This window comes from Corvus cornix, chromosome 8, assembly GCF_000738735.6.
Source record: "Corvus cornix cornix isolate S_Up_H32 chromosome 8, ASM73873v5, whole genome shotgun sequence".
Taxonomy (NCBI): Eukaryota; Metazoa; Chordata; class Aves; order Passeriformes; family Corvidae; genus Corvus; species Corvus cornix.
In genome coordinates, this window is record NC_046338.1 from 27,154,773 (window position 1) to 27,176,574 (window position 21,802).

The 21,802-nt window shown below is 46.8% G+C and overlaps 1 long non-coding RNA gene across 1 annotated transcript in view; it reads left to right on the forward strand.

The window, feature by feature from the left end:
- Nucleotides 1-6,875: 6,875 nt before the first annotated feature.
- The window catches only part of LOC104693614, a 38,284-nt gene continuing 23,357 nt past the window's right edge, over nucleotides 6,876-21,802 (forward strand). Inside the window, exons 1-2 of the long non-coding RNA XR_005602525.1 lie at nucleotides 6,876-8,601; nucleotides 19,238-19,369. This is a non-coding gene — a long non-coding RNA (uncharacterized LOC104693614). The remainder of the gene's footprint in view (nucleotides 8,602-19,237; nucleotides 19,370-21,802) is intronic.

Consider the following 21,802-nt stretch of genomic DNA (forward strand, 5'->3'; position numbering starts at 1 on the left):
CCAAATGCAGTTATAATTTTGCTGCTGGGTAGTTTATATTCAGGCACTGCTGCTTAAGGACATAGCTGTAGAATCAATAATGTTAAGAAAGCAGCAAATTAACCAACAACTCATTTATAATGTCAACTCTGTCTGGAAAAGTGACTATTACTGTTGGTGCTGGAACAAGCCTGATTGTTCAAGTGGATTGAAATGCATCTCCTGTGTCCTTTGCTGGCACAAAGGTGGCACTTCAACTGACAATTGATTTCATTTTAGACAAGCTTGTCTTATAACTGGGGCTCATCTTTGGACTCTGTAGGTGGATTTGGGTCTTCATCTGCGTTTAAAATTATGTTCATGAGTGGAGATTGCTTTGCAATAAACTGATTTAAGGTCCAGCATTGCTGATGTAGTCAGTACACCAGCTTGGGGTGGGGTGAACCCTTGACAGATGTGGGTGGTGCTGGTCCTTCCCTTGGTCACTCACTGCTCTGTTGTGCTGATATTTTGCAGGCAATAAACACAAATACTTGCAGGGTTACTGTTTCCACTGACATGTACCTCTCAGGTGCTCAACCAAAGTCCTAATCCCAAATCCCTGTTAGAGCAGAAGAAATCTGCTCCTCAGTATTCTCCTCCTTAAACCTGGCTGCATCTGTGGTGCCTTGTAATGTTTTGCCCCCCAGGTCTGGGAGACACCTCTGACACATGCAGTGGATCTGCTCTGATCTCACAATAAATCCACTGCCTTTGAGCAGGACTGTTTTCCAAGACGGGGTATTCACATGTCAGTATTGATGCTCTCAGCATGGATTTCTAAAACCAATTTTTTTAGAGTTCATCCAAGATAAATAGAAGAAAAAGGTAATAGTATAACAAGCCAGCTCCTACTGACTTCAGAGGGAGCCTGGATACAACCCAACAGTGTTTCAGGCCCATAGAGCACCTTCTCTCTGACTCCAACAGCCTGTGCATGCTTTGCTGATCAATGCACTGTGGTGCATTAATGCACTGGAGCTGCTCATCTCCAGCTGCACAATTTGTGAGCTCCAAGGTCCTGAGCAGAAACCCAGCCCTGGTGACAATCTCGGGATGAGAGCTCCCCCTGGCACATGCCTGTCTCAGCTCTGGGATGCCATTGCTGGGTGCTGGTCCTTCAGCAGAAGGAAGCAGCAGGAAGCACATGGCTCCTGACAGCCTCTGTCAGCCATCGGGATGGGAACAGCTTCAAGAGAGAATACTTAGCAGATGAAAAATGTTTGTTTCCAATGTCACCTAGCTCAGATAAGCTAATCCTTTTTGTCATCCCTCAGACTTGGAAGTGACTGTGTGATAAGGCCTGACAGGGAAACTGTCAGAGCAACAGGGAAAGCAGACCACTGCTGTCAAACACTTGACTCCTCAGTCCCCCTAGGTCTCTATTAATTCATTATTATGCACTTGGGCCATCAGTCTTTTGATCCAAAGAGCGGGTGACAGGAGTGTCCAGCATGTGAGCAGGTTTGAGTGAAGTTTGTCCCAGGCATTCTCTGTCAGCTCAACAATCCCACATGGAATATATATCTTCTTGCAGACATCTGTCCACAGTCCTGGCCATGCGTCGGCAGCCGACATGAGCTGCTGTGCATGGGGGCACAACTCCCCAGAGGCGGAAGGACATAACTGGGTTTGCTCCAAGAAAATGGAACAGGGACCTGTCCATACCAACCAGGTAGCAGGTTTCCAGGTCACAACTCCTCCTTTTACTGGTACTGAATTACAGAAAAGTCCACAAACTAAATGCAGGGCTATTTCACCACCACTTGACCACTGGAGCACAAGTCTGATGAGGGAGCTGGGGGGGCTCAGCCTGGAGAAAAGGAGGCTCAGGGGGGACCTTGTGGTTCTGCACAACTCCCTGACAGGAAAGGGCAGCCAGGAGGGGTCGGGCTCTGCTCCCAGGGAACAGGGACAGGATGAGAGGAAACGGCCTCAAGCTGTTCCAGGGCAGGTTCAGAGGTTGATGTGACACCCATTCCCAGCCAAGAGACATCAGCTTGGACCAAATTGAATCAACTTCTGTAGCCTAAGAAATTAATGGGTGAAGGTAGGAGCTGATGCAGAACGAGCCATCTCACTGCCCCTTGCAGAAAGGATGTAACTTAAAGATTTTTGTTATTGCATTCCCTTGTTGTGTCAGGGCAGTGGAGCACAAGCACCACTCATCCTTTCTTTGTTCTACTGGATATTCCAGTAGGAACTCTGACACTCTGGAGCAAGCCACAGTGAAAAATTAAAGGATGTCTTACATCTGACAGCAAAGATATTTATTCCATGTTCTAGATTGATGCACGACAATGTGTTAGACAAAGCAGTCCCTGCTGGTTCACCCTCCCCTCAGGATGCCCTGGCTGAAGCCTGTATTTCAGAGGTGGGAAGACATTCTCTCCACAAGTTTCAAGCACAACAGAGAAGTAGGTCCAGTCTAACGAGCCCTGTAAAAGCTCTGTTGCACCACTGAGGGCTTCTTCCTGCTCTACACCAGCTGTGCAGAAACATCTTCCTAAGAGGTGCATTTTTACTTTGATTTTGTTTTCATTTGAATAGCCTTTGAGGCCTCAGTTTGCCTCCTGTAAAGTCTGAGCCAAGTACTCCTGCAGGCTCAGTAACCCAACCTACAAAGAAAGAAATGTCCTAAACAGCTTCTGTATAGGATGTGAGACATTCCCAATTCATGAACAAACAAGGAGAAGTAAAACAAGCTTACAAAAACCCACTGCTTATATTGAAGCAAAATGTTTCTGTGACTTAAAACCTATTTTTATGGCCTTGAATGGCCTAATGGGGGATTATCTTATTAGCTCTGGTGATGGGGGATGCACAAGATACCTTACAGGTGACTTTATTTTCAGCTTTTTTCAGATGCAGACGTTGGCAACACAGGAATTGGAGGCCAACTTGGCTTTCAAAGAAATCCTGTGTTCTTCGTCTCAGCACTTTATCACTACAAAAGATACATTTGGAGAGCCTTGGAAATTTGGAAAGCCAGACTTTGCCCCACAGAAGCCACGCAAGGTCAGAATCAATGCTGGAGAAATCAAAAGTGCTGATGTGTGCAATTTTCGTCATAAGGATGGACACATCCCAGGGCACATGGCATCCAGGTGCAAGGGATCATCTTCATTTCCAAGGGATCATCTTCATTTCCTTGTTCACACAAGCTTCTTTCAGCTCCAAAAAGCTCATCAAAGCCCATGAGATCACGGCTGGAACCTAAACACTAAGAAGCTTTCAGCATGATAACGCTTATAGAATGAGCTTCCAAAGAGCAGGTGGGGAGAATGGAAATGAGACAAGATTTCCTTCTAACCCCTGATGTGATGGACAGCATTATCCTGCAAAGTGTCTCTTTTCTACATCCTCCAAAGCAGAGCTTGTGGAAGAACAGGGCTGGAAACCATTTATCTGAATTCTCAGCAGCTGCTCCGTTCAGCCACGCTCGAACCTCTCACTTATTCTTTGCAAGTCATCTGTAAACAGCCAGGGAAAGGGCTTTTTTGTTCTCACAAAACATTTGGGAAGTGCCTCTCTGTGCTAAATATCCAGAATTGTGCACGTACAAAAATCTATTTGTTCTTCCATTGACAGAACCTCCCAAACATCATTCATAAATAGCAGCTGGCATGACTGTGTGCTTTGAGATCTGCTGAAAATCGTTTTTAATAGTTCCTATCTTCATACTTACAGAAAGAAACATTTCAAAAATGAAGAGGAAACCTGTGAAATAAGGGATTTTTTTGGTCCTTTGTACAGCTGCCAGATACTAGATGCAAAAAAACCCCCCATTGTTTGAGGTTCCCTGTCAGGGTAATTTAAAGTTCATCTGCTTGTGGGGGAAATCTAACAAATTCCTTAGCTAATGTCCAGATCCAACAGGTTCCCCCATTAGCAGCCTGACACAGCAGCCATGGTGTCCATTCAGAAACCCCTGCCTGTTTTTGGAATCCAGTCATGTAGGATGTCCCCTCTGCCTCTCCTGCGTGCATTGCTGAGGCAATTGCCTGCTGCAATCCCACTGAGAATGCCAGTGGTGCTCCCAGCCCACCATTGCCATGGATCAGCCGAGCGGAGTGGTTTGATGAAAATGGGGTGTAAAAACCCAGAAATGCTGCAGAACAACAAAAAAAAATCAGCTTATCCACATTTGTGCCTCATTACTCCCTGCCTACGAGCATAGATTCCCTTCTTCCCAGACTTTAGGGAGTGCTGCTCCACAGCCTCATCTCTTCTTATGCAAATAAGAGCTCCCTGTGCATGAATAAGCAAAGAAGGTTGTGTTTTCCTCCTGCTTTAGAGAATTCAGCCCATCTGGAAGCAGAAATGATGTTACTGAGGTGACGGCACAGGGCAGGAGGAAGGAATAGCAATGGTGATAGAGACGTGTGTGAAAGCTGAAGGAATACATCCAAACTATTTCACAAGCACTTAAAATACTAATTAGCAAGTCAAGATGCATCGAGGACAGCAGTTATAATTAAACAAATAATTTGGCTGCTGATGCTGCTGGGCTTGCTGCAGTACAAGCAGTGCCTTTACATGGCACCAGACAAGAAATCTACATTCATGTCCACCCTCACTCTTCTTCCAGTTTCCTCTAAGCCATGGGAGCAACTGTTTCCTTCCAGTATTTTCCACCTTTTTATGCAAGAAGGAGAAGGGAGGGAAGCTGCAGGAGGGCTTGGGCTGGCATCCAGCTGGGCTCTGTGCCCAGAGCTTGTGTACCCTGAGGTGGCATCAGGATGTGGGGTCACTGGAAACAGGGCAGATGCACTTGAGACACAAATCCTACCTGGCCCCGCTGCTGCTGTGTTTCCTCCGAGGTGCCAATCACTGCCCTTCTGCATTTGCCTCTTTCTTATAGAGGAGGTCAGCAAGAATAGCACTTTGCCTTATTTCCATGCAGAGAGCCTCATTTGGTGTCTCCTTCTTCCAATTTCTTATCCTTGGGCCAGGGATACCCACGGTGCACATCCCCAGTTGCTTTTCTTTACAGGACACCATTTGTTTGGTAATAAAATCCAGCTATTTGGCACCTCTTGTTGATGGGGTGAATCCCTCCTGTCTCCTTTAGTGTGGTGCCACCAATCCAGTTCCTTCTCCCTGGTTTCCCTCTAAATGCTTCATACAGCCTGGTGTCTGCCTCATCAGGTCTGATAAACATTTGAACAGCGAACAGGCAGTTTCCAAGAGCTGGTCCTTCCTTCTCCTCACAAAGGTGAGGAAATGTACAGGACACACACTGCCCCAGAGCCATCCCTGGCACCTGCACGAGGGAACAAATCCAGAGTTTGTCTAATTGAGTAAATTTGTGGGGATTTGAGGGTGGCACTTTGTTAACTGAACTTGCAGTAGCCACCCGGTTCCAGGAGATGTTGCTGTGCTTTCAGCTAAAGGCCTGGAGGCGAAGCACACAGAGCGTGGGGATTGCAAAGAGTTAGGGAAAACATTCTAAGTGCTCTTGGAGCAAGTAGAGTTGGGACTGTGACAACATGGGTAAAAGCTGTGTTTGGGGAAGTTCTGCACTTCCCAGGCTGAATGGAGATGAAGGAGGCATCTAGCAAAAAGCAGATGGGTGTTAGTACCCAGGGTTGGGTCCCTGTTTCTGGGCTTCTCTCACACGGTGCTGCTTTTCTGTACTTGCTGGTCTGATGCCACCCAGGAGGCAGGTCCCTGCCTTAATAAAAATCCACTTCTTCCCGATTGTCTTTTGACCTACAGCAGGAAAAACGTCCCACTGCATTGCCAGTTAAGCACAACTGTCTAGAGAACAAGACAACAAAAGATGTAACCACTTCATCTAAGCGTTTAGACAAGAGTCTGCATCTTATGATAGCACCAAGGCTGTGAGCAAAGTTGCCAGGAGGGCCAGAGAAGGGCCAGGGCTCAACTCAGAAAGGATCTGACTGGAGGAAGCACTGATGTGCTATTAATAAAAATGAATGCCCTAGGGTATATCAGCATGTCCCACAGTCGTAGGGAGGAGGAGAGAAGATCCAGCAGGCAGGAATTGTGCAGCAAGATTGATTTATTTAATTATATTACAAACTCTTTTATAGACTTTTTTCTTCATAGTCTAATTGGACATGGATCAGTCACCCCTTGGGGTGATTGGCTAAAATCCTAAAACATCCACTGTCAAAATATTTTTCTACTGTACCATAAATAAGACTTTTCAAGGCTGCAGGTGTTTGGTTGTTTACATAACTCTGCTACCTCTTCTGTGAGAGAGAAAAGTCTCTCACGGGCTTAGAAAATAGCAAGAAAATCCTTGCTAGCAGCATTTTTGTATCCACAATGTGCCCAGAAGTCCTGGTTTAACTGGGTCTGTCCCAGAACGCCAGCAGGATCAGTCAGTGTGGTGCCTTGGGGTTTGCTCAGGGCAGAGGCTTTCCACTGTCTCCTGTTGCCCCCTCCCAGGATGCAGCCCTGGGCACGTGTTGCTGCCTGCTCTGAGCGTCCCCTCTCCCTCCCACAGACACGTGCTCCTGCCCATGTGCTCCGAGCTCCTTTGTTCTAAGCGCGGGCAAAACCAAATGTACCTCAAACTCTTTAGCAGTGTCTGACTGGCCGGTCACCCTGGGTCCGCCCCCAGTCCTCCCCTTTCCCCTTCTCCTAATAAAAGCGATGGTCGAGGGAGGCCCCGCCCTGTCCTAGCTCAGCTACCTTCCTGTGAATATCTCTGGTTGTCTGTCTCATTTGAAAGCTTCTAACTGCAGGAAATTGAGCGAGCAGGGAGCTATATTTCTCCCTCTTTGCTTCTGCTGATGGTATTTGCTCTGCAGCTGATTCAGGTACCGATTTTAGAGCTACTAAAGTGCTAGATCGCCCGTGCTACCTCTCAAGGCTGCTCGAGGCTTTCTAAGGCATTGAAATACAAGCGCTAGCCGGTATAAAGCTGAAAAGATACCTTCCACAGGCACGAGCTCGTTCTCAGTGCCCGTAGCAGCCAGGAGAGACGTCTCTTTGCAGGGTAACTGGTGCTCATGGTCACCCTGTGTGACCCAGCCTGGGGGGCCCGTGGCCTGTGTTTGTTTGCAAAGAGTGGCCACCCTACGAGTAGAAATAAGGAAAGCCAGGAAGAACAGGAGCACTAAGGTTGTGTTTGTTCCCCATGTGCACAGAAGGAGCTGCAACATGGCATTTTCAATACTCACACAGACCTGATGGCCAAGGTGAGCTGACAGCCCACCTCAGCTCTGCTGGCAGCCAGGAGCACTGTGGCAGCTTGTTTGCTGTTGGCTCATCTGGCTGTATCCGCCCCATCCACCATCCACTCCTTCTTCCAAGAGGGTGCAGGATATTCCTGCAGGTCTCTCACCAGTGAGGAGAACCTTGGAGCTTGGCACTGCTGGAAGCACTGTCTCCAACCCAGGCACAGGGTGTCTGTTGGTAGAGCCTTTTCCCTGAGCCATGGCTTCATCCAACAGGAGCCGTGGAAGCCAAAATCCCTGTGAGAGCAATGAAAAGGGTGTTTGGAGTAATTAAACTCCTCTGGGTGAGTTGTGCTCCCTGCCCCAAGGAAATTGCCATCTCATCGGGGACAAACACAGATGTTACAGCAAAAAGGAAGGGATGATGATAACAGGCAGGGACACAAGGGCTGCTCAGAGGGTTGAGTCAGCATCCATTGGCCCACAGCACAGGGGATGAGAATGCTGAAATAGTTCGTTGTGAGGCCAGCAGCATTCCAGTGCCTAATCCCTGTTAAACTCCACTTCGTCTTCTCTACGCCCAGGTGAGTGCATCCATGCAGGGTTTTCCCAGGTGGAGAGGGATCCAGGCTGTGCAGGTCCTATTCATCCACCCACTTGTGTGAGGAGTTATGCACATGTCCAGGGCCATCCATACGCAGCCAAGTACCTGAGGCACACATCGAATGCTGTTATTCTTCGAGAGGATCTGAGTGTACAACGACTAATGACGAGAAGCCAATAGTGTCTAGACACAAGTCTGGTAACAGCAGTTCTTTGTCATGCTCAAAACGGCTGTGGAGGGGAAGCGATGTGTCAGGAGCACAACATGCTGCTTCGTGCCCAATGTAATTCCTTACTGCAGATGGGAGACAGTGCCTAAAAAATTCAGGGCACCTCCATGCTTTGCCCAGGGCTTTGATCCCCAAATGGAAAGCACTCCTTGAAACAGAGCCTTGCTGCTGCCACCTCCCTGTCCAGCCTTTAACCTTCTAGGTTTTAGTAACAACATGTCAAAAATAGACTAGAAATACAACTAGGATATGCCAAAAATAATGGAGAGCAGGGAGAAAATGGGCTGGTTTTTAAGTATTCTGTTTTTCTGACTGAAGGCAGCTGTGGGCACAAGGGATTGGATGCTGAGCAACACAGGGACTTGAAATCTCCATTTGCTGCCACTTCTGCCCATCCTAATGTCTGCACCCTGGGACACGGACTGGTGCAGGAGGAGCAGCTGGCTCCGGAAGCGTGGCATGAGAAGAACGAATGGAAATATGTCCTTTTTGGTGACCTCTGTGTTGGCAAGCTCTGAAATATCAGCTAGAAAAGCACAATATGGAGGTAGTGGTGGGCGAGCACTGGGTCAGCCAAGACTGCCAGCCTTGAGCAGGTGGGTATCTGGATTGGGGAATTCATTTGAAAAGTATTTGCATTCACTGAAGTGTCTCAGAGTTCATAACAGCCTCAAGGATGCTGCAGAATTGCAGCTGGGGCTCCAGAGGCTCCTGGTCTGTCCTAGACCAATTAGCTCTACTGAAGTAGCTCTGAGCAACCTGGTCTAGTGGAAAGTGTCCCTGCCCATGGCAAGGGGTTGGAATTAAATGATCTTTAAGCCAAGCCATTGCAGGATTCTATAAAATAGGGCCATGGCAGGGACTGTTTAATCTTTAGTGATGCTGAGGTCTCAGCTTGCACCAAATATTGCTTTTCCAAGCAGCACATGAGAGAGCAGGAGCCCCAGGTTCAACCCAGAAGGTATCTTTTTCCTATGTCCCTGAACAAATGAAGCTGATCCATGCAAAAGCATGCAAGGGTTTTCAGCTGTGGCTATCCTTGCACCACTGACAGGCAGTGAAGGTCTGAGGCAGAGCTGAGTTTACATCATGACATTTAACATGCGTGGCAAAACCAGAAGTTGAGCATCAGCTGTTAAGATTAGATCCCAACGTCAAAGAGTTTAGAATTAGAAGCACAGGCAAAAGAGAAAGCAGCTCTACCTCACAGCAAGCTCCTGTTTCATTCTTGAGAAGCTCTAATTGCTACTATTTTTAATTGCATATTTATACCACAGGCTATTTCTTTCCCTTTAACAAGACAGGAGTGAAATCAGCTTATAATATTTCTACATCTTTTCATGAAGGTGTTGAAGTAACTGCCTGCTCATTTTTACTTTTTTAGGGCTGCAAAAAAAGGAATTGATAAATGCCAAATGAATGAAAAGTCAGAGTTTCTTCCCAGTTGGGAAGGGGAAGGGAAGGAACCCAGGAAAAGGGGGGGAGGGGGCCCGGGTCTGACGCATGTGAGCCCATGGCCACTTCTCCAAAATAGGCTCCACCTGGCAGGAGAGTTCAGTGGGGAAGTGTGGCCTTTGACAGAGTTGATGAAACAGCTTCAGAGCAACTTGGGTTTAAAAAATCCCGTGCTCCCAGGTCAGGGGGTTGGTGAGAAGGCTGGGACCAGTTTTCCTGCACTTGGAAGTTCAAGGAGGAAGACATGGCAAGAGAGGTGGTATTCAGGCTTGCAAGAGCCCTCCTCTGTTGCTAGTCCAGATCTTCACCTCCCATGTGTTCACCTACCAACCTGCAGGGTGGATAAGGTGAGGGGAAGAAAGCAAGGCAGGAGGAAGCACCCTCCATCTCATAACTCTTAGTGAATGGAGGAGTTATGAAAAGGAATAAGGAAAAACCCCAACCTAATATTTTAGCTTCCAAATTTTAATTTTGTTCAACTGAAAATACAGAAAATTCAAGTTTTCACCACTTGTGCAAACAGTTGTAAATTTTGTTGAACTTTTTAAAGTTGACCTTTTACACTGGAGATGCCCAATTACATTCAGAAGGGCAAGTGGAGAGACAAGGAAGAAACCTATTTGAAGGGATGCTTTAGGGATAAAACACATTCTGGGGGTGGCCTTTTTTGGGAATTGGCTAAGGCAGGTGGATAAAATACCCAGTGTGACCTGTAGAACAGTAAAGCAAATGAATAAATGTGTTTGGGATTATGTGAGGGGGAAGGTTTTGTGTTTGGGGTTTTTGTGCCTGTGGTTTTTTGGGTTTTTTGGGTTTTGTGTGTGTGTGGTTTTGTTTGTTTGTGGTTTTGGGGGAGGGGTTGTTTGGTTTGGTTTTTTTTTAATGCCTTGTAGGATCAGCACTTGAGGAAATAAACCTCAGAGGGGCTATTTGGGTACCATGGAGCAATGCAAAAATTTATCTAAGCCTGAAAATCAAGGAATAGCTCCAATGGAAGTCTTGGATGACCTTGTAGTGGGCTCACTTGCTCATCCTTCCCAAACCACTTTCTTCAAAGTCAGATGCCTCCAGTCACCCTCCTTCCCAAAGCAGGAGCAGGACAGGGCCTGGGAGGATCCCTGAGTAACCCCCCGTGTAAGATGCTCCAGACAGAGCATGAACCACTGACCACTGCTCTGACCCAACAATCCCAGCAGTTTCTTACACTTTTAGTTGTCCACCCATCCAGGCAATAACACCCCAAACTGGATACAAGAAAATTGAGGGACACTGCCTCAGAGCCTGACTAAAGACAAGGCAAATGGTATCCACGGCTTTCCCTCATCCACAGATTCAGTCACAGAATATCCAGAGTTGGAAGGGACCCACAAGGATCATCGAAGTCCAGCTCCCAGCCCTGCACTCTCCCTGAGCAGTGGGCAGCCTGGGAGTGAAGGGAAAAGCACTTTTAGGTTGTAAATCAGACTGTCAAGAAAGAGCTACAAAAGCTCCCAGCCACAGGAGCCCCTTGGAAGTTACGAAGAGCAAGCTGAACTTCAGGGTAACAAAAGCTGAACAACAGCACAAAGTGCCCCAAGATATAACAAACCCTACAAGCAAACAGCAAAACCCAGAGAAAACCTCACCCCCAGGAAAGCCTGCCTGTATAAATAATTCACAAATGGTCAAAAAAAAACCAAAACAGGGAACCACCCACTTCCCCAGACTGCCAGAAATGGAGGGGAAAGACAACAACAACAAAATCAACAGCCATCCAAACAAACTGCCCAAACCCAGGAACAATAACCCCCTTCCTCCCCAACCTGCTGAAGAGACCCACAGCAGTAATGTTCCCTGCTGAAAAGCCATCCAGAAATTTTTTTTTAAAAAAAGAAAAAAACCAACAAAATAAAGACAGAAGCCAAACAATAGTTTGTTGGTTTCTTAGAAATATTTATGAACAATATTCAGAGGAAATGTTCTCAAGGGGAAGTCACGTAACCAAGTACAGAACCCAGGCAGAGATTGGGAAAACAGATGGATCTTGCTCTCCAGAGGGGATTTCTGATGCCTAACAAGTCCAAAGCCATCCGCTCATTCCTACCACACACATACATCAAGGCTCTGACAAAGAACAGCCTCATACCTTACTTACTGGCGCTCCTGATGAGACATTTTAGCTGGCAAAGCTTTGATTTATCAACTCAAGAGCTGACTGATGCCAGTAGAGTCATCCAGTTTTAAGAGGGCTTTCCAATCCATTTCCTTTTTTCAGCTGAAAATTTCAAATGTTCTTTAACTAAATACCCATAGGATGATTTGCTGTTAATGGTCCTTGCAAGAGAGAATTTTGCACCAGAGGAGACCACTTTTGCACAGAAAGTAACAGACCACAAGACAGGTATCAATAAGTTTGAATAAAATAAGGCAGTAGTGAATTCTGGTCCATGAAAAGATACCTTTGTCATTTAGCATCCATTTGAAGAAAATGTAGTTAAGCACTGGGTTCATATGAAGATTTTAGTATTGTGTTGCTTTAATGTTTTTTTTTGACCACAGGTAGGAAATAATTATTCAGAGGATATCATATTAGAACACTGTTGCAGTGGGGATCCTGCAACACGCATATACCAAACCAGGAGTCCCGTGGAAAGGAAATATATATGGACAGACAGATTCTTGCTAGCTGTTTCAGAGAGATGTTTATTTCTCCAGCCGCATGGCCGGAGCTCTGCCGAGGAACTGTCCCAGTCACGGGACCAAGGGTCCTTCTGCCCGCGCAGGGAACACAAACCAACCAATGGGAACGAGGCTGAGCAGGGGCAGGGAAGCCCCGTGTCTGTGCCCTCAGGGCCCCTCTGCCAGGGCTACACGGCAGGGGAGGGACCCCAACAGAACACCTCTTCATAAAATCCACCTTCCATGTCCCTAATCAATACTGACATTAAAAACCTCACTGGGAGCTTCTGAACAAGCAGGGACCTTACTCCAAATGTCTACTGGGGAAATAATAAATAAACAAATTCCACCTGGAATAAAATGTCAGCCTCGAAGGACTGCTTGAAGTCTCTGTAGACACCCACACAGCTTCCCATGTTTTGGTAATTAGTGGTGCTGCTCCCAGACACAGAAGACAATTTATTTGGAGGTCTAATTGGCATCTTTAGCACTTGTAATTGTCTCTTCCCCCTGAATTTTGGCAGCTGAGGTGACAAGTGGCCACCCCCTATTTTGCATCCCCCTGGGGCTGTGCAGGTGGGACCCCCAGTGTGGTTTCACATCCAACTGGGGCAGGACAGCATTCCTCTGCACAAACACGGGCTGAGCTCTTCCTGCAGTGATCTGTGCCCAGCAGGTAGAAATAAAGCCAAGGTTGCTCCTGGGTGTCTCCAATTGCTACGCCAGCAAAGCCCCAGTAATGAATGCCCAGCATCTGAGGGTGTCCTCCTGCCTCCACTCACAGCAAACATGGGAAACAACTCTTTTTGCAACTGCATCTGAAAACCCTTTGCTGGTTTTCCTTAGAATTTGGCTTCAGACAGGCCTCATTAGGACTGGGGTCCTCGTCCCTTCAGCGTCCCCCTGCGAGCAGAGCTGTGTTACTGTGGGTCCTGGGACACGTTCCATTTCCCAGAGTGAGAGATCTGCTTACAGGACACCCAAGCTCACATGACATGGGTTTGGAGACTTGTTTACAGTGAGCAAACCCAGCAGCCTAGACAGACCTGTTGGGACATTTATAATTGTGTCATTTATAATGGCTATGCGAGCCCTGTGCAAGAGCAGGACAGGCTGTCCTCTGCCCTTCCCAGCCTCTTACACGTCCTTAATTGGAGGGTGATACCACTGCTTTGACCTACTCTTCTTTAGCATGCTTGCATCTGTCACAAATGCACCAAGGCAAATGTGCTGATTGTCATGAGAGATATTTGATTCGGCCTCAAGAAATATTTGGCCTCAAGAAAGTCACATGATCTCCAAGGAAATTTAAATAAATTCCAGGCAAGTCTCCATGCACCCCCATATGCAGCCAGCCAGTACTCATCAATCTTAGGAGCCATTTAAAAGCTTTGCAAGAATAAAAATCTGGTTTTATGAACATTTTAAATATACTGTACGTTTGATATCCTGCATTAAGATTCCAGGAGACATTCCCACTATGTTAATAACCTTTTATCTCTAAGTAATTCACATTTTTCACCCACAAGTTACAGTACTATTGAGTGTCCTACAGCACATTTTTCTTAAGTTCCCCAAGTGTTTAAGCCAGGGAAGAAGGGAAGGTCAAAATAAACTAAGCAACTTGCTGAAGGTCCCTAAAAAAAAGAAGAGGTAAGAAAACCCAGGTGTCTCCACATTGGCTCAGCACTCTTATAAACAGATTCATTTTACCGTTCTTCAAAGGTCAAAGCCAAAAAGAGGTTGCAAGGAGAAAATAAAAATATATGTACACAGAAAACTTTGCACACCAAACCAAGAGTTATGTAGATATTTAAAAAGCCTGAATAAAAGCACTCTCACTTGTTGACCATCAGAGCTCAGAGCTCCTGTGTTTTAGGAAACACAGATCCCTTCTAGGTGTCCCCACAAGATTTGGTGTTGTACAAGTGTTGAGAGAAAAAACCCCATCCACCTCTTGAGTAGTACCAAAATTATTCTTTTTGGCAAGTTGCATGAAAACCAGTCCTGTTGCTGCTCGAGCAGAGAGTCTCAGACACCAGAGTCAAACCTTGGCCAGATGGGCCATCAGAAGTGAGCATGGAACCTCAGCACCTCTGAAGCCTTCCAAAGGATTGCCATCTTCTTGAAGAGTTTGTTTTCCTTAAGAAAAAAGAAGTTTGACTCCTTTGCTAAGGTAAAACAAATAAAAACTCCCCCAAACCACAAAACAAAAGCCAAACCTCACCTTCGAGTCAGAAATCTCCTGTAACTCTGTGCTGGAAAGAGCCCAAGGGTCTAAACATCCCTGCTCACCCTGAAGGCCAGTACCTGAGGGCACAGGAGCAGAGGGCATGAGGAAAAGCAGAGCACTTTTAAGACTCTACAGCCAATGACTCAGCCTGCTGTGACATGGCAGCAGCCAAATTCTCTGATATCCAGCAGTCCAACCTCCACAGCACCAAATGAGAGCTGGGAGAGCTCTCATCCCAGATGGTGCACTCGGATGTGCCCTCCACAATTTCCTGAGTTCTCAAAAAGCTCATGCAATTTTCTTCTAAACTTTTTCACACTTTAGGACAGGCTAACAGAGCATCCATTATTTTACCTCCCTTCCATGTCCTTTCTCTGTCTCCCCTGACAGGATGGGAACACCTCCCATGCCAGGGAGCATTTCGAGCCATGTTGAACACCCACACTCGGCAGCAATGCAAGGTTACTGCACAAAGTCAGTACGGCTGCTTGAATCAGAGCTTGGCTTTCCAGATGAAAGCTTCCTGCAGGCTCTAATTCCACTCTCCTTGGCCCAGCTCCTTAGAATCTCACAGCCCAGCAAGGCTCAATCCTCCCCAAAAGCTTCAGGAATTTGTGAGAGGAGGAACCTGCTGCCACCATGAGTTTTTACAAGCCCTGGGTTGCAACACTCAGGGCAGCTCTGAATGAGGTGGCACAGCTGATCCTCACACCCTGATCCTCTTCCTAAAGCACTGAGGAACATCACAGCTGAATGCTGGGAAGCTTTCCCTCTGGGAGAAGGTAAAGGCAGCTCCTGGTCTTTGACGACATGACAGTGGCACTGGGTGTTTCGGGTCTCTTGGTGCAGAGCTTTAGCTGTAACTCAGTTTATCAGAGTCAGCTGCCTCCATCCCGCCAGGTTCTCCTGGCAGGGACATGCTCCAGGAAGGGACATTCGGTTTGAATAGATAAACAGTAACAGTTGCCAGCAGGAGAGATTAACTGCTGAGGTGAAAAGGTTGTCAGCAAAGCTGAATGTTTGCAGTGCAACCTGAGCCTCAGTCACTGCCCTACAAGCCCAGGTGAGCACAGGAGGAAGCACAGCCCAGGTTGGTTTGGAGATGCACCATTTCCTCACAAATAGGGACTTGGTTTCAAGAGATCAGCTTTGAAATAAAATGCTCAACACCAAGTGAGATTCATGTTAAAACAGGCCAAGTGTTGGATGGTTAAATTCAGCTGTGGCAGCTGATGAACTTGATCTAACATCACATCTAGACAAGTGCTACATACCTTCTTCAGAAGCCACTTTTCAACCCCAAATTTCCATAACTAAGGATATATAAGGGCAGAATTCCACAGAAATGGATGAGTTTTGAAAGACTTCTTTTGCTTATATTGTCGCCCAAGGAGGAAGGACACACACTGGGTAGCTGTTGGTTTCTGTTATGAAACTTTACTACTGAAGTTTTGAGTCCTCTGTGTGTGCTGGCTTTTCCCTACTGCAGCTGATCCAGAACCTCAACATCCCAACAAAACACTGCCCCTGGGTGCTTGCTGTTCTTGCCACCACTCTCCTGGCAGAGCAATGGGATCAGTCCGAGGAGTCAGATTTGGGAACTGAGGAGGGAAGAGTGAATGGAAACAGATGCAGCATTATTCACATGGCTAAAATGTACCCAGAAGTTTCCCATGCTTGCCTTCCTATATATATACATATATATATATATATATATATAAAATAAAGCTTGGCAGCAGTTCAGACCTAAGATTAAAATAATCTCTTTCTGTCATTCCAAAGCAAGAGTGGAGGGCACTTCTGTGCTTTGCCAGCTTCTCTGCCCCTGCTGCCAGGATGGACTGTGCAGGCTCCAGCTCCTCCGGGACAAGAAGGAGCCAAGAAAGTTCCTTTTTCATAGCCATTATTTGGAGACATTCATAGAATCAGAGAATTCAGAATGGTTTGGGTTGGAAGGAACCTTAAAGCTCCTTCAGTTCCACCCCAGCATGGGCAGAGACACTTTCCACTATCCCAGGTTGCTCCAAGCCCCTTTCAGCCCAGCCTTGAACACTTCATGAAGTCCACAGCTTCAAGCTCTTCCCTCAGACATGCTTTGCTTGGTTGGGAAGGCTTGGTTTGGGAGATTTTTAAAACCAGCTACTAGTTCCTAAGCTCAGGGGTGATAGCCTGCACTACACACAAGTCTAGATGGAGAAGATCCACCTCAGGTGGTAGCAATAACCTGCAGGAGTGTTCAGTTCACCCCAGAAGAGTTGTGAAGCATGCAGTCAGCTTCTCTAGAGTTGCAATTGCAAGAGAATCTGGCTTTTCATTTAGAAATAGATTTATTTTCACAACTATGAGGGCCTGAGTGTTTGAGAACAAGAACTCAATGTTCACAAGCCAATAAGCAAATAAAGACCCTGAGGTTTCTTTGTATTTAGAAGCAAAAAAAAAAAAATTATGACAGGCCTGACTCGTAATTTTCAAATTCCCGGAGGCAGTGAGCTCAGTATTCAGTAGTCTCTTGTGGATTGGGACGTTCACGGGTTTCTCTGCGCATAGCTGACAGAAGTTTCACATGAGCCTTTCCACCCCATTGCCGTGCTCCATGGAAATCTGTTCCATTGAATGGAGTCCAGGAAAACTGGTCTGTGACTTCCACAGGAGATGCTCATGAATAATACATTTAGCTGTTTTCAGCAAATCCAAACCTCTAATGAAAAGCAAAGGCATATTCCCAGTCTGAGCTCTGCTGAGCACCAGATCAGACCCTGGTGATGCAAATCCACGGCCAGGGGCAGAATGCAGACCTTCAGCCTGCCTTAACCTGGAGCACAAAGCCAAAGGCTTCACTTAAATGTGCTGCTGCACCTTTCAGAACAGGGATTTATAGATATTGGCTGATACTATTGGATGTTCTCTTCAGCACAATCAGTGCAGAAGGTTTTTTTGTATGCACTGCTGCATGAAGATTTTTTAAGCAAGATTTTTTTAATGCACTTTTATGCATATAATTATAGGATCACAGACTGGTTTGGGTCACAAGGGACCTTAAAGATCATCTTGTTCCACTCCCTGCCATGGGCAGGGACACCTTCCACTATCGGGTTGCTCCAAGACCCATCCAGCCTGGCCTTTGAACACTTCCAGGGATGGGATGTAAATTTTTTTTTTATACATATACAAAATATTTTTCATCTCTACTGCTGCCCCATGTCAAATACCCGAGGCCATTCAGTGCTTTAACAACAGGAGTCTAGAGGAGCTTCAGACTTACATAGGCACTGGGTGGGAGTGGCTGAGCCCCCAGGGTGTCCCCTACCCCCTACCCAAAGCCTTGACCACACATGATGGTCAGCAGGGCAGAGCAGCCTCTCAGCGTGTTCCCAGGAGCACCCCTGTCCCACGTGGTGGAGTAGGATGGGTTTAGGTGTCTCTGTCTGGGGAGAGAGGGCCAGAATCAGGGCTGATAGGTTTGCTTTGCCCCAGGTATCTCTGCTCCTTGCCCAGTCGTTATTCCAGGTCCTGCTGGGGGCCATCTCCACCCCAACTGCCCAGCACTGTCCAGAGCCTGCAAATTGATAAGGCTTCATGATCTATGGCTTCTGGTTTTAATTAAAGCTGCCTCCTCTGCATAGCTCCCAGCCTTGTGCAGACAGCAGCACAAATTATTTCAACCTCTCTGATCCACCAGATGCCAAGCTCACAGTTATGAGCTGACATTATTCAGGAAAATTCTCACCCTCCTCCCGCTGGCTCAAGTGAAGTTGGAAGCAGAGAACTGAGGAGAAGATACATAATGACAGCAAACTAACCCTCCACTCATGACCCTGACTGAGCAGAAAGCTGGTTAATCATGTCACCTTCAAACCTCCCCATCTCAGGAGCTCCTGGAGGGCGGCAGCAGAGGGGATGAGGAGTCAGCCCAAGTGATCCCCTCACTCACAGCCTCCTTCAGGGCAGCAGGCAGCTCCTGGTCCCTTGAACTAACAAGACAGGTCCCAGTCAGGAGAGCACAGTGTTTCCTATTTGTGAGAATCCATTCTTGATACCTACTGACACATTCTGGGAGTGGGGTGCAGGTTAGGGCTCCGTTTACACCTGGAGTCACTTCTGGAGTTATCATTACATCAATCCTCTGCAGGTGGGACTGGGGACATTAATGGGCTGTGACTGCCCTGGCCTCTGTTCATGGGGCCCCACAACTCTCTGCCCTGCACAAAGCCAGGCCCAGAAAGCTTTTCACGGGCACCATGTGTTGTCCTCACTTTCATGCTGCTTTTAGACCACATGAGGTTCAAGCAACCCATTTTATCTTCCAAGCATGCTGGTGGAAGGGGAAAAAGAAAAACACCCAGACTCCTGACCCTCCATTCCAGGTGAGGATGTCCAGCACTTGGACGTTGCTTTTAGGACCACCCTTGGTAGAGATAGTACTTAAATTCTGAAGTACCAGACCATTGACATACAATCTTGTTTGCAGAGTGGGAGGTTGTCTTCTTCCCTGTATTATCAGAGCAGAAGACATGGCTGCCACCAGCTCATTCCTCCCAGGCTCCCTTCACCTCAGGGCTCCTGAAGTTTGAATCAGAGGCACCACAGCTACAGTCAGCTCGACTTGCTGTTGAGGGTCTTGGAGGGAGATGTCAGACTCAGGTGCTCTGCACCAAGACACCTGTGTCATGCAAACATGCAAATAAGCACAAATATTAATTGATGAGAGGGCTTTATGGTCACTGCAGGATTGCAGGCAGCTTCAGCTCTTCCATGTGTGGGATGTGCAGTGTCTTATTTCTCTCATGTCTCCAGTGTTGTCATAGAAGCAAGCAACATATTTTCTGGTACAGATCTACTCTGGTACATCCCAACTGGTACATTTCGTGCTTTGTTTCTGTCTCCAGAGGACAAGAACGACCATCTTGAACCTATGTGAACTTTGAGGATGTTGCAGCATGCAACATGGGTGTTTTCAAAGGACCTGTGGTATCCATCTCCAGGAAACAGATTGAAATGGCAGCGGGTGAGCGCAAAAGGTAAACAATTAATTTATGTGAAAATACCAAATATTTTTAGAAATTATTTGTACATTCAGCCTTTAATAGAGATGGAGGGGAAAGATTTTTCAAGACTACAATTGACGTGGAATTTGACTCAAATGAAGAAGCTGAACAAGCCCAAATTTACACTTAAGAGTTTATTTCTTCATATAAGGTTTGAAAGCTACATAAAAATGGGTACAGCTCTGAAATCTTTTCCCATCATGGAAATCAAAGTGATTCAAATCCCCTTAATTCCCGGGTTCTGTAGCCAGTTTGCTCACACTTGTGGCACTCATTCATCCCACAGAAACACAGTTCAAAGCTGGGTGCCTGACCCTGAGCCCTGAGCTCCAGTTGGGCTTCAAAGGGAAGCCTGCTAAGAAGGTGGATCTGGAGACACAAGGTGCTCCCTACCCCTGGGAGACAGGGTCCCTGTGCTTCAGCTGGGGACCAACCCCTCAGCCTTTGCTCAAAGCTGGATGTTGTGATGACTCAAATGAGCATTTCTGCCTGCGGTCTAGCAGGAGCTGCACACTGTGCTCTCTGTGTGTCCTAGCTGAGGAAGCGTTTTCCATAACATACGGAGCTCCAATCTATGTTTATAACAGGGCATGTCACTTCAGAATACAGCACTTCCCCCCATGTCAAAGAGAAAACAACCACCCAGAAGATACAGTGCTTCTCAGAGCTATCTCAGAACCAAATGGTTTTCTTCCCAGTGAAATGAAAATGCAGTATGATTAGGACTGCCAGCCTGAACACAGAGCTCCATGCAAAATTCATACAATTTGGGTTTCCTGGATCCCTTTCTTCCTTCTCACCTAGGCACCTTGTACGAAAGCATTAAAGCACAGTCAGCAGCAGCCAGGTGGTCCAGTCCCTTCACCAGGAATATCCCTTCATCCTGCAGAGCTTGGAAAGTGATGGATGGCCCTCTCTGGAGGCAGCAGGACACTCTGCAAGCAGACATTTGCTCTGAGCTCTGCCTGGCCAGATATTTGCAGTTCTCTGGTACCCTCAAAAAGACACTGGCTCCCCTCTCACACCACTGCTCACATTCGTGGTGTCTCTGCAGGCACTTATCAAGCTGTGCTATCCCTCCATGGGCTCAGCCTGGGAAGAGCTTCCATCTATACTGGCAGGAGTCCTTGGGAGTTCTGCTTTCTGCTGTCCCTCCTCTGCACCTCCCTGAGGTTATGCTGGCAGTTCCACATGGCCCTGAGAGCACCCACTCCCCCAAATCACCTTTTCCTGGCTGAAAAGAACACCCTCCTGCCCTTGGAGGGGTGCCAGTAGCTTCCCATCTCCAGCCACAGCCTGGGATCACCTCCATCTGCAGCAGCTTTGGTGTGAATCCAAACCAGGTAAAGTGCTCTTGCTTTTATCAGGAGAAAGCTCTGGTGCTTCCCTCTGACATAAAAGATGATGGTTGGGGCTCTTCTGGAGTCACAGATGATCCTAACTACAGTTACAGCTCCTATTTTAGTGAACTTAACTTTGGTTCTCCACATAAATTCTCCTCAGGTTCAACCTTGATGTTCATATTCTGTGAGGAAACATCACTTGTCTCTGTCCTACCTAAAAATAGATGGAAAGGGGTAAGGATTGGAGCAGGATCCTCTCAGTGGTGCCAGGACAAGAGGCAACAGGCACAAAGTGAAATGTATGAAATTACACCTAAACATAATAATAACTTGTTTGTTGTGCAAGTGGGTGGACAAGGCAGCAGGCTGTCACGAGACATTCAAGCACCGCCTGGACAGTCTTGGGCAAGCTGCTCCAGCTGGTCCAGCTTTGTAGAGGGCTGGATTAGACACCTCCAGAAACAACTGAAGAGATCCCCAGCCTCAACTGTCCTGTGATCTATTCACCTCAGCCAAAAGCATAATTGTAAGTTTATTGACAGGAGTTGCCAACACCTTTCTGTAGCATGCGGACATGCTTCCCCAGCCTTTTGGGAAAAAGCTTGGCTCTCCAAGGAGGCACCATAACTGTGGCCCTTTCCCTGACCCTTAAGCAAAGTCTTCCCTAAACAGAAATTGAGGTCATAGTTTAATTTTTTTTCTTTTATTTTTCATAAAGTAATATCCCAATCATTTTTTTATTTCCTGCACGTGGCAGAAGGCAGAAATCAGGGAGGATGAAAGCCAAACATGGGAGAACCGGGAAGCAGCATCAGAGCCACTGAGTTACCTCGGGGTTACTGTAAAATCCATTATTATTCGTTACAGTAATCTCTTGCAGACTAATGGGCATGTGTCCTATTAGTCCTGCAGTCACCATGGGTAAAATAAAAAACTTTGGACAGTTCTAGGAAGGGTCTCAGTTCCAAGCCAATTTTATATCACAGCCTATTTTTGGTCACTGCTGCTCACTTGGGTCCTCCTCAGAGCTCCTGTTATGGGAACAGAATTTCTTCCTTAAAGA